The following is a 12873-nucleotide window of genomic DNA, read 5'->3' on the forward strand; positions in this document are numbered from 1 at the left end:
GAGTGAGGACGGAGGTAGTACTTGACTAGGCGAACTAATAAGATATGAGTACTAGTTTATTGGCAAATTTTGACATGCTCCCCCTTACCTCTTATTTTTACATGTGAGGTAAGAAAATAAAAATTAATCAGATCACTAATTAATAAGATCAACGTTTTAGATCTATTAGCTACTCTTACCTCTCACATGAAACGAGGAGGTAAGATAGAACATACTAAAACTGCTCTTATTTATTAGCCAAGCTCCACTCGTCACTCCGCAGTATATTTATTACCCAGCACTCACCAAACATCGCCCCCCCCCCCCCCCCCCCCCACCCCCACACACACACAAAATGTCGAGCACCCACCTTGTGCTGCTCCTGGGTGTCTGGCCGGCACATCGAGCTTGCAGTTCAGCTCCGTCGACGAAGCCACCCTCTTAGCTATCAAGCAAGAGTGGGGAAACCCCACGCAGCTTATGTCGTGGCACCCTCTCATCAACAGCGACCACTGTAATTGGGTCGGCGTCTCCTGCGGTGGTGGGCGTGTTGGTGTGGTGACAGGGATATCCTTGCAGAGGCTGCACCTTACGGGCAAGGTACCGGCGTCTCTGTGCGACCTTCCGAGCCTAACCCACCTCGACTTCTCCTACAACAACCTCACCGGCGGCTTCCCTGGCGCCCCGCTCTACAACTGCTCCCAGCTCCGCTTCCTCGACCTCTCCAACAACGCCTTCCACGGGGTCCTTCCGCATGACATCAGCCGCCTGTCACCGACGATGGAGCGCCTCAACCTGTCAAGCAATAACTTCCACGGTGTAGTGCCGGCTGCGGTGGCGGGGCTATTCGCGCTGAGATCCCTAATTCTTGACACCAACCAGTTCACCGGAGCGTACCCAGCGACCGAGATAAGCAAGCTCACCCGGCTCGAGCAGCTCACGCTTGCCTTGAACCCGTTCGTGCCGGTGCCTGCGCCGCTGGAGTTCGCCAAGCTGACCAACCTGAGCTACCTCTGGATGTCTAGCATGAACATGACCGGCGAGATCCCGAAGGCCTACTCTAGCCTAGCGAACCTCCAGCTGATCGCCGTGAATAATAATAACCTCACCGGCCAGATCCCAGCATGGGTGTGGCAACACAAAAAGCTCGAGTACGTGTACCTGTACAACAATGGACTCACCGGCGAACTGCCACGCAAAATCACGTCGGTGAAGTTGATAGAGCTTGATGTGTCGTCGAACCAGCTCACAGGAGAAGTACCGGAAGACTTCAGTGGCCTCAAGAACCTGAGCTTTCTGTTCCTGTACACCAACCAGCTCACCGGCACCATTCCAGCAAGCATAGCGATGCTCCCCAATCTCAGGGACATCAGGCTATTTGAAAACAATCTCTCGGGCGAGCTGCCGGCGGAGCTCGGGAAGCACTCGCCTCTCAGAAACCTCGAGGTTTCTAGCAACAACCTCTCTGGCCCGCTCCCAGAATCACTTTGCACCAACGGGATGCTCGACGACATTGTGGTCTCCAACAACAGCTTCTCGGGCCAGCTCCCGAAGAGCCTGAGCGACTGCATCCTGCTGAACAACATCATGCTGTCCAACAACAGCTTCTCCGGCGAGTTCCCAGCAAAGATATGGTCGTTTCCGATGATGACCAATGTGATCATACATAACAATGGTTTCACCGGGTCTTTACCGGCCAATATATGCGAGTACATCTTGTGGATTGAGATGGGGAACAACAAGTTCTCTGGCTCCTTCCCAACTTCAGCAACCGGGTTGCGAGTGTTCAAGGCGGAGAACAACCTGCTCTCTGGCGAGCTGCCGGCCGACATGAGCAAGTTCCCCAACCTTACAAAGTTGTGGATGTCCGGCAACCAACTAACTGGGCCCATACCAAAATCAGTCAATTTGTTGCAGAAGCTAAGTAGTCTTGACCTGAGCGACAACAGGTTGTCCGGCACGATTCCATTTGACAGCATCCTGTTGCTTCCATCGTTGTATCTCCTTGATTTGTCCGGGAATGAATTCACCGGTGGCTTATCTTAGAAATAAACACCATGCATGTCTTTATCCAAAAACAATCAATTTGTTGTAGAAGCTGAGTAGTACCATTACCATGTGAGTGTACGCTATGATTTGAAGTTCACGGGTATAGAACAGATTTGGACGCGCGTCTGTGTCGGGTTAAACAGTGAGCTGCGTTGGACGCAAATTCCTTGTATGTTTCTATACTAGGTAATTTGCCATGCATTGCCATGGGACATACATATTGTAGTGATTTAACAATGATCATGTTTAGCTATCGCACAAATCACAAACGGAGAAGCTAAGATACCGAAGACCAAACAAGCTGAACCGAAAAGAAGAAATTCTGAACTGTACCTTGCCAAGGTTTATTTGCTCTATTAGGATGAGCTGCAAAAGGTGGAACAAATGGCTGCCCTATTTTCTCATACAAAGCATAGCACAGGGTTAACAAATACTCCCTCCGTTCGAAATTCGTTGTCACAGAAATGAGTGCATCTAGCCCAGTTTTTTTTTCTCACTGGAGTTTGGGTCGAAATCCGGTGTTTCCGCTACCCACCGAGAAAAGTGGATGCCGAACGATTTAAAATTAAAGGAATTTGAACTGTGGAAAGTTCATATATATGACCTATGTTATCATCGTTATTAGGCAAATTCGCTTTACCGTAGTGGTAACAAGCGGTAGAACGAGTCGTCAGGTTGCATTATCGAGCTGTCACTCCTGCACCATATTTATTTAGCCTCTGCGGTGGCCGTTCGCAGTTAATAAAAGAAAAAAATATGGTTGGCCACTGCTAGCGGTCCTCACATGAACGAAAGAAAATCCTATACGACCGGGTCACTGGCTTTCACTCGTACGACCCGTTTCATGAGAAGACACGTGGATTTCGCGAATCTTCAAGCAAACCCAATCCTGTCTTCCCCTTTGCCGGCCTGATGCAGCGCAGAGCTTCCCTGTATCGGCCCTCCTTGTACCGCTTTTTCTGGCGTGAGCCACCTGCAGGTTGTTCGCTGGCGCCGGGAAGCTCGCCGGAGACCTTGTTATTTAAGCTGCTTCTCGTCGGAGCGCCGCCTGGGTGATGCTGCCTACCTGCCGTGGCTGTAGACCAGTGCCGCCGTGCCGGATCCCAGTACGTATGGGCCAGGCAGACGGATTTTGCAGGAGGGGAACGCATTGGTCAGCGGCGAACTCGTCGTGCTCCGCCTCCAGCTTGATGGAGTGGCTGCTTCCATGGCTACTTTTCTTCCTCGACATCTCGCTGTAGCGGGTGCCTGAGTGTCGTTTGTCTACCTCGCCGGACATGGGCGGTAGGCAGGAGCAGCGGAGGCAGGCGAGCACCGCCGGCAGGCTGTCGCGTCGCGATTTTAAGGAGTTACTTGGAGATTCGTGACTCCACTTGTTGTTCGATGGAAAGGGTTGTACGAGTGAAAGCCGACGACCCGGTCGTATAGGATTTTTTCCCGGCATGAACATCCCTGGTTATTTAGAAATTTCATAGCTCTAATGATCCCGATTATGATTGTACAAGCTATACCAAAATCTGTAACTAAAGGAAACATAGACTTACCAGTCAAAAAATAGGAACATATTACTAGCTTTTGAGCTGCTGCAGCTGCACTGAATTTTCTAAACATTACTTTCTGTACCTCCCCGAAACTTGAAATATATCTGACCCATTTTGTAAAGATACATATCTATTTCAAAGCTATAGATAAATAAACCTACCAGAAAAATATATATATGCAAATGTTAGAAAGGTTCTAATTGATACCTCTGACACCCAATGGTTGTCCAAGAATATTTTTTTGCAAACTTCCGTTAATATTGACTTTCACCGGATCGAGACCCAACTTTTTTGACCTGTAAGAAACAGAGATGCAAAAGCCTATGTAAAGGAGCAGATGAATATAATCCAATGCAGATAGTATATCTAATTGAAGAACTAAATGGAAGTATACCTCATTAATATGAAAATGTCAACATCGTTAAAAACCGTGTCCTTCATTGTTGTACAGATACCACAGCAGCGCCAACACCCATTACAGGTGAATCAACTGCAACTACAGCTGGTATGTTTGACACGAGAAAAACATCTAAAACTCCGGGGAGAAGGGAAGAAGGGAATGTGTTTCTCTCAGACGCCGGGGAAAGAAAACTGCATATGCGGGCGTGCCAGTGTACCGTAGTACACAAAAAAAGAGATACGGGAACATGTATTTCATTAATCTCATTGGAGAAATAAAATTACAATATCCCATAGAAAAAGGTGCGCTCCGTGGCCTACTAGCACGGCCAAGCTGGCTGTGGCGATTGTGTGATCTCCTGGTTCTCGGGGCCTCGGAAGACTCCCGGTTAATTACTCCCGCAGGTTGCTCCGCGAGATACCTCCGATTGAGCTGTGTGGTCATCTTCGTCGTCTTCGCTTCGCGTTCTCCATGCATGATGATGGTGATGTGTGTGTGTGGGCGGAAGAGCCCGTGTCCTCGTCGGTACACGCGCCGCGTGTAGCGTCGCCTTTGCGGTGGCCACGCTCGCCCTCGCCGTCATGCCTCGTCGGTCTTGGCGGCGTTGGAGGAGTTGTTGTTGGGGTAGAATGGATCACGCTCGGCTCGGACTTCTCGACGACCAGTAGCTTCTCGGGGTGTACAAGGGTCAATGCCCTGCGGGAGTAAATGTCGATGGAGACCGGCGTTGGTGTATGACCGTCGCGTTGCTCGCACCAGCATGGCCTGAGTGGTCGACACCTCGTCCCGGCCAGACGCCGAGTCCACAGCAGTCGGCGTCATCAAGGCGTCGTCTCATGAGTTCGTAGAGGAGTAGTGTTGTCGTTGAAGTCACGTCGCCTCGCCGTCGCATCTTGTCCTCGGGCAGCGCCAACTTGCTCGGCTTCGGCCTCCGAATGAGTGGGGCGCCGGTAGCAGCGACACGGTGGTAGGAGGCCATTCGAATCATGGCATCGTGGTGTGGGACCCCAGCCTTCACTTCGCGTCCGGGCGCGGAGTGAACGTCGCCGTGCTCACATGTTCATCTTCAGAGCTCTACAGTAAGACGGGGTGGACAAGCAGGAGGTGGGGTGCTGCGCGTCTCCATCTTCGGCGACACCGAGCATGACGAAGCAGATGGTGTCGAGCAGCTTCATTGGCGTCGTCTTCGGGTGATAGCTCATGTGTAGCTTCTTTCATGCATTTCTTTTTGTGAATCCAATGAACGCGTACGTTGCCATACAGCCAACATGCACGTACATGCATGGCCCATGCACGTGCACATGAGGTATATTGTGCATACTAATTCGCTTACACCATTAGCGATAGTTTAGGGGCACTTTGTGGCACAAGGTGGTCTCTCGGTGATGGGAAGCCGGCCGTCGAACTGGATGCTCCTGCTGTGACGAGGAAAAGGCGGACCCGGCGAGGCGTCGGCTCAGAGGTAGGGCATCGTTTGCTTCCGTTACAACATTGGCTGCACCGTTGCTCGATGTTGCTGGTAGGTGCCGACGAAGAACCGCCGGCGAGTGCTTCGGCGATGTTCCGGGTTGCATGATGTCTTCAACGCGTCCACCTCCATGGCAGCAGCTTGGCGACGTCGGCGGTGGGCAGCGTCTCGGCGAGCTCTATGTCAACACCCTCACCGCACCGCCATGACGAGGTAGATGTGAATGGTGATGGTGATTTGTGTGCCGTTGGCCTCGATTGCTGGCTTGGTGAGAACGAGCCCCGGCGACATGTCGTCTTTGTCGAGGGGTGGCGAGTGAGGGCGGCATCCGCGGCATCGCCCCCCGGGGCATCGAACTTGGTGGTGTCAGCATTCGAGCTCCGGCGGCGCGTCGTCTTCGCCGAGAGGTGGTGAGTGGGGTCGGCCACCGTTGCGCCGACCTCCGGGGCACCGACCTCGGTGGCGCCAGCGTCCGTAGCGCGGGCTTGGTGAAGACGAGCTCCGGTGGCGCGTCGTTCACATCGAGCGGTGATGAGTGGGGGGCGGCCACCGTGGCGCCGACCTCCGGGGCACTGACCTCGGCGGCGTCAGTGTCCGTAGCGCGGGCTTGGAGACGAGCTCCGGCGACACGTCGTCTTCGTCGAGCGGTGGTGAGCGGGGTCGGCCTTCATGACGTCGACTTCGACGGTGGGCGGCGTCGTGGCGTGCTCCATGTCGTCATCTTGGTCGAACCGTCGTGACGAGGTGGACAGCAGGTGGTGATGGCGACCTCCTCGTCGTTCTTGGTAACGCTGGCTTGGTGAAGACCATCCCCGGCAACATTGACTTCATCATCCGGTCCGGCGGCTCCATCTCCGGCGGCGGTCCAATCATGCGAACGTTGCCGGGCAACGCTCCCGACTTGTGTGCGTGCATGCTATATGCCAAGAAAGAACTAAGCAAGAGATTTGTTAGATCAAAGTTTTACCGTTCGGGAATACGAGTTTGGCCTCCATGGTGGTTCGCCTCCTCCTCCTCGCCTTGCTCCCGGGATGCAGTCGCCTGAAACTCTGCCAGAGGCTATCCACTCCGCCTCCGGCCGATGCGTGAGGATTCTACGTGCGTTCTTCCCTCGGCCTGGCCGTGAGTCCCGATTGATGGGTGCGTGGGTTGCGGATGGATGGATTGCTGGAGGTGTTTATGCGATGGATGTGTGCTTGCGTGAGTTGCCTTGAGAATGGGTGTGTACGTGAGTTGCCTTGAGAATGGGTGTGTACGTTAGTCCCTCTGTGCGTAGCTAGGTGTGTGTATTTATAGGCAGGAGATGGGCGACCCGGCGGATGGAGACGGGCCAAACGTCCCGATTTTCTTGGACTAGATATGGATGCAATCTCGCCTCGGATCTTATCGTCTCGCTGATGTTTATCTTCTTTTTTCTTGACGCGTACGCCTGCACATAGAAAACAAAAACCAACTCGTGCGTACCTAGCTACCCAACTGACCGGTGGGCCTGGTTCATTCGATCGCCATCTTCATCTTATCTCCGGGGTTTGCTGGTTGAAACAACATCAGGTATTCAAGTACGTATACACGTGCTTGCCGGCCGGTATATACGGGTATTTAAATAAATACGCATACAGTATGTTATCTTGTGGGCGTGACGTAGATGTGGACTCAGCCTTCTGATTGTAACCTGCATGTGTGTATAAGTCTATGCCACGGAGCATCAAGTGCAAGTATACATTGGTTAGTACGTGAGTAAACTCAAAATGCATGCATGCACGTACCATTGCATCGAGGATTGCCTAATGCGTGTGTGTACGTATACACCCAATAAAAACAAATATGTGTATAACTTGCAATTAGAAAAAAAATACATTTATACTTATATCTTCTGAAAATAGTAATCACAAAAATATGTCGAACAAGGGTCATGGTGGATAAGGACAACGCGGCGGAAAAGGCGGCTAACCGCCCGAGCCCCCCCCCCCCCCCCCCCCCCCCCTTCCCGGGGGGGCGGCACCACGGTGGGTAGGAGGGAACATGAAGGAAGGAGAATATATAGACTAATGGGGAACGATAAGGAAGCAATTTTTTGAGGGGTAGGAAGATTTTCTTCTGAGAAGTACGATAAGAAAGATGAGTTCATGCGTCCCTTCTGTCTAGGTGAAGTAATTTGTTTGGGGCAAGCCCAAATAATTAAAAATAAAGAATATGCTCTTCCCAACAACACAACTAACCATTGTAACCCCTCAAAAAAACAAAACTAACCATCTGCAAAAAAAAACGTGCTCAAAATATTTTTTTAAATGGTCAGACTTTTACATGTGTTCACACTTTTTTTGGTTTCAAAAAATTTGTCCGCACTTTTTAAAAAGGTTATAAATTACAAATAAAATCCATTTAGAAATATACAACAAAAAATCTTTGTCTAACAAAGCTCTTAAAAAATGTTCCTCTTCAAAGAAATGTACTAATTTTCATAAAAACAATGACTATTCTTGAAAAAGCGTTCCAGTTTTTATGAAAATGTTAAATTTTATTAAAAATAAGGAAATTTTCGCATTTTTCAGAAAAATAAAATAAAATTGACTGACAATCTATTCCATAAAAAACTACTCTTCCTAAAAAAAAGATGAAGAACGCTAAGGTGGCTTCTTCCTTCATGCTACATAAAGAACTAATCTGTTTAACCTTATTATCGATGTATATTAAAATTAGATACAAAAAAAAGTGCGTAATGGCTTATGAAGCAGGTTGTGCTCCTCTTTCGCCCGGTGCAACGCACGGGCATCTGTGTGTGTGTGTGTCTATATATATATTAGTAAGTGGTCACTATAATTCCCACGTTCCTATCTGCATGTAGTAATGTATTACTACATATCAGCCTTAATGGAAGCATTTTAAATTTTTTTTGGCGTAATGTTTTTTTTTGTGTGTTACCATCCACTACACTTTTTTACTGCTGCCACTATGTGATCATGTAGTAATACATTACTACATGTCTCGGCAAGGTTTTATTATTTACCGAAGAAACCATCGATAACTCCCTGCCAAGTAAAAAACTCTAGGTCCATTACTATCTATGGTATAACTATTACTGACAATGACTAGAGACCGGACGTAGCGGACCAGCACATGGTAACAAAATTAATTGTGTTACTTTTTCTTGCACTCACCATTACCCTCGACTCTTTCCGGTGGAGAACGGCCTACTACGACCCGTGCCCGTGATTAGGAGCGGCCGGAGCGTAGAATTAAGCAAGAATGCGCGCACCCTCACAATAGCGCTTCCGTGTGTGTGTCTATATATATATATATATATATATATATATATATATATATATATATATATATATATATATATATATATATATATATATAATGCGAGCAAATTCAATAAACATATCATCAATTTAACAAAGTGTGTCATCATTTGAGGCCATCGTTTCTTCACCAGGAATAGTAGAAGGACCAAGAAATGTTAACATAAAATTTAACATCCCCAATTCATTGATTTTTGCAGATAAAAAGGAACTAGGACAAGATATTAGATGATACAACAAACTTAACATTACCTTTCCAGCCAGTTGTGGAAATCATGAGATTGGTTGATAGAGTACAGGAGGCCTCCAAGGGGGTTGCTCCAATGATGCAATGCGAAAGATCTGAGGTTCGAAGCGCCAGCCGCCAGGGCGCGTGTCCAGTGGTGAAGCCACGCTATAACTGTGTAGTCGCTTGACTACACAGGTTTTTCGTACGACATCGACCCCCACATCTGTATACTACGTCGTTGAACCAGGCAACCAGCACTATTTAACTACACAGGTGACAGGCCCATCTATTCTCCTATTTTTCTGCTTGTGTAACAATTAGTTGGGCCACTACTGGGCCATATCGCAAGAATAAATCCAAAATCACTTAACTGATCGCCCCAATTTACGTGATCTCGTTGGCTCCTTCACGCATGCCTCTCCAATGACCGTGGACGGCCGCCGCAGCGCATCGCCTTCAGACTTGCTGTCCCGGCGACCGGCTTCGGCAGTGCGTCGGTGATCTTTGGCTGGACTCTGGACGTGAGACGTGAGGAACGACCACGTTGGGCCGTCCGGCGAGCCGCGAGCGGCGCACCCGCGGCTGCACTCGCATTTTCCGTCTGAAACTCTGAATCAATCGATCAATACTACTGTACTAGTCTGTATCTGATCCAACACAACTACGCAAGGCAAGGCCCTCCAGTTTTCTACTTCTACAGTTCATTATTTTCCAGTTTTCCTCTCACTAGGCACTAGCAATATTAAGATTTAGGATGTAGGAGATTATTTTTATTAAGAATAAGAATTGCATATTTTCCTTTTCTTAGCAGTAGATTTATTTTGTCAGGTCATTGGTTTGATAAATGGATAAATTTGTGAAGAAGTGGCAGTCCAACTCAAATGTTGCAAATACCACACAGCAGCAATCATCTGCGAATGAGGAAGAGCAGACTCCTATTGATGCTCGAGCCACTTTTGGAACATGTCTTAATTAATAGCAATGCAAGGCCGCGCCCAGCTAAAGAAAAAGAGGAAGTTGATACATCTAATCTTCCGCCAGATCCTGCGAATCGCATACCGATTTTCCAGTACAGTGCCAAAGTACGTGATGATGTGCGAAGAGCATACCTCCTGTTAGGCCCGTTCCAACCAACAGGACATGCTTTCCTTCAAACAGATTTCAGTGGAGTTCAACGTCGTTTTAATGAAGAGTGGTTCAAGGATCACAAGTCTTGGTTGGAGTACAGTACAAAGGAAAATGCAGCATTTTGTCTTTGTTGCTATTTGTTTCAGAATGAAAGTCTAGGCCATGGTCGTGGAGATGTATTTTCAACAAAGGGGTGGAAAAGTTGGAATAATGTAAAGAGATTGGATATTCATGTTGGGGTTCCTTCAAGTACTCATAATCAGAACATGAAGAGATGTGATGATCTAATGAACCAGAAGCAATCCATTGGAGCTGTCTTTCACAAGAAAACAAAGAAATCCAATATAGAGTACCAAACTCAGCTAATTGCGTCAATAGATATTGCAAGGTTGCTTCTTGTTTGGGGCTTGCCATTTCGAGGTCATGATGAAAGCGAGTCTTCTTTGAGGAAGGGAAATTTTCTAACTTTTTATGAGTGGTATGTTGCACGTTGTCCTGATGTGGCTGTTGTTGCTTTGAAGAATGCACCTCAGAATTTAAAGTTGGTTTCTTCTACTATCCAAAATGATATTGTGAAAGCCTGTGCTATAGAAACAGTGAAAGCAATCATAGAAGATGTGGGAGATGAATACTTTGCTATATTGGTTGATGAATCTCGTGATGTATCTCACAAGGAACAAATGGCTCTTGCTATAAGATATGTTGACAAAAGGGGGTTTTCAGTGGAGCATGTTATTGGCATTTCTCATGTTACTCAAACAATTTCTCTTGCTCTCCAACAAGCTATTTATGCGGTGCTTAAAAAACATAACCTTAGCCCTTGTCGAATTCGTGGCCAAGGCTATGATGGAGCTAGTAATATGCAAGGGCATTTGAATGGTTTGAAAACTTTAGTAACGGAAGATTCTAGGTCTTCTCATAGCATCCATTTGTTTTGCTCATCAACTTCAGCTGACACTAGTTGCAGTTGCAAAAAACCATGAAGATGTGGTATGGCTTTTTGAGTGGATGAGTGTTCTTCTCCCCACAGTGGGAAATTCTTTTAAGAACAGAGATATGCTTAGAGAGAAACAAGCAAAAAGAGTCCAGACGGCACTGCAGAATGGAGAACTTGAAACTGGTAGAGGTTTGAATCAAGAACTTGGACTTAAACGAGCTGGGGATACTCGTTGGGGGTCTCATTTCAGCTCTCTCTTGAATATGATTGTTATGTTCCCCTCGGTAATTGAAGTTGTTGATGATAATGCACAAAACGCCAGCAAAGCTCTCGATAGGATTAAGGCAAAAGGTGTTCTAGATGCTATTCAAACATTTGACTTTGTTTTCATGATGCACTTGATGAAGGCTATACTTGGGATTACTAATGATCTAAGCGTTGTTTTGCAAAGGAAGGATCAGGACATTGTGAATGCCGTGTCATATCTTCACACAACCAAAAGAAGGCTACAGGACATGAGAAACCAAGGTTGGGAAGGTATGATTAAAAAGGTTACTGATTTTTGCATTGAACAAGATATTGAACTTTCTGATATGGATGCTATGCATATACCCCGAGGATCAAAATCAAAGCGTAAGGCTCAGACTGATGGCATATCAAATAAGAATTACTACCAAAGTGTGATGTACGCTGTTATTGATATGTTACGTGTAGAGATTGATGACCGCTTTAGTGAAAGCAGCACAACCTTGCTTCTTGGGATGGCTTCTTTGGATCCTTCTGATTCGTTTCCTAATTTTGACAAAGAAAAAGTCTTATCAATGGCTCGTTTGTATCCAGATGATTCTGGGAGTGAAAGCAAGATTGAAGATCTTAGTGTCCAACTTGATAACTTCCTTGAAAATGTTCGTGATGATTCAATACTCTCCAATTTGAAAGGGGTTAGTGATCTTTGCAGAAAACTCGTTGAGACAAAGAAGTACAATACCTTTCCTCTAGTATTCCTTTTGGTAAAGCTAGCATTGATCTTGCCGGTGGCAACGACAACAGTTGAGAGAGCATTTTCCGCAATGAAATATATCAAGTCTGATTTGCGCAATAGAATAGGCAATGATGTCTTGTACCATTGTCTCATAACTTATGTTGAAACTGATGTATTCCAGTGTATTAATACTGATGCTATTATGCATACATGTCAATGTATGCATCGTCACAAAGAACTACTGCCATAGATGGTTTGTAATAAAGTATGATGTTTTTATTCCTGTTTATGATCTAAATTTTTTTATTAGTAAAGCTTGATATCACATGGTTTTGATCCTGGCACCGCCACTGCGCGTGTCTGGTGGAGTCTAGCCGTATAGGAGAGTCGGCAGCGTAGTTTTTCTATGAATCGATCTGGCAAAACGAGGATCATGCGTTGTGGCTTGGAACGATTTGGGTGAGAGGGCTAGCGATTGTTTGGAGAGATCGTGTCAACTGGGCTTCTGGGGATGGAGAACTCGGTTGAAATTGGATGGATGGATTTTTTTTTTGTAGACACGGTAGTGCTATTTCTCAGTCAACGGCTGCCGTGAGCCAATGTGCTGGAAGCTCCCATCACCTTCTCGGGATGAATGCATTTGCTGTCACTTTGCTGTTTTTCTCGAGCAGATGCTTGGCTAAAAAAGTGCCGGCTTCACCGGGGCTTGACGGACCCAGAAAAAAATAAAATCCATCCATTTACCCACCATGCATGACCAAGACTTGTATAATTTTCCACACGTCTCTTTTGTATGGCCTCAAAAGCAAGTACACGTCCCTTTTCAATCTGGACGCCAGCTCTCTTCCTCTCGAG

The 12873-nt window shown here is 47.1% G+C and overlaps 1 pseudogene; it reads left to right on the forward strand.

Moving 5' to 3' along the window:
• The first annotated feature begins 334 nt into the window (after window positions 1-334).
• Window positions 335-2025, forward strand: LOC147957052 (uncharacterized; annotated as a pseudogene).
• Window positions 2026-12873: the final 10848 nt, after the last annotated feature.

The sequence above is a fragment of the Triticum urartu genome, chromosome 7A (assembly GCF_056163025.1).
Source record: "Triticum urartu cultivar PI428250 chromosome 7A, HENAU_Tu73, whole genome shotgun sequence".
Lineage (NCBI taxonomy): Eukaryota > Viridiplantae > Streptophyta > Magnoliopsida > Poales > Poaceae > Triticum > Triticum urartu.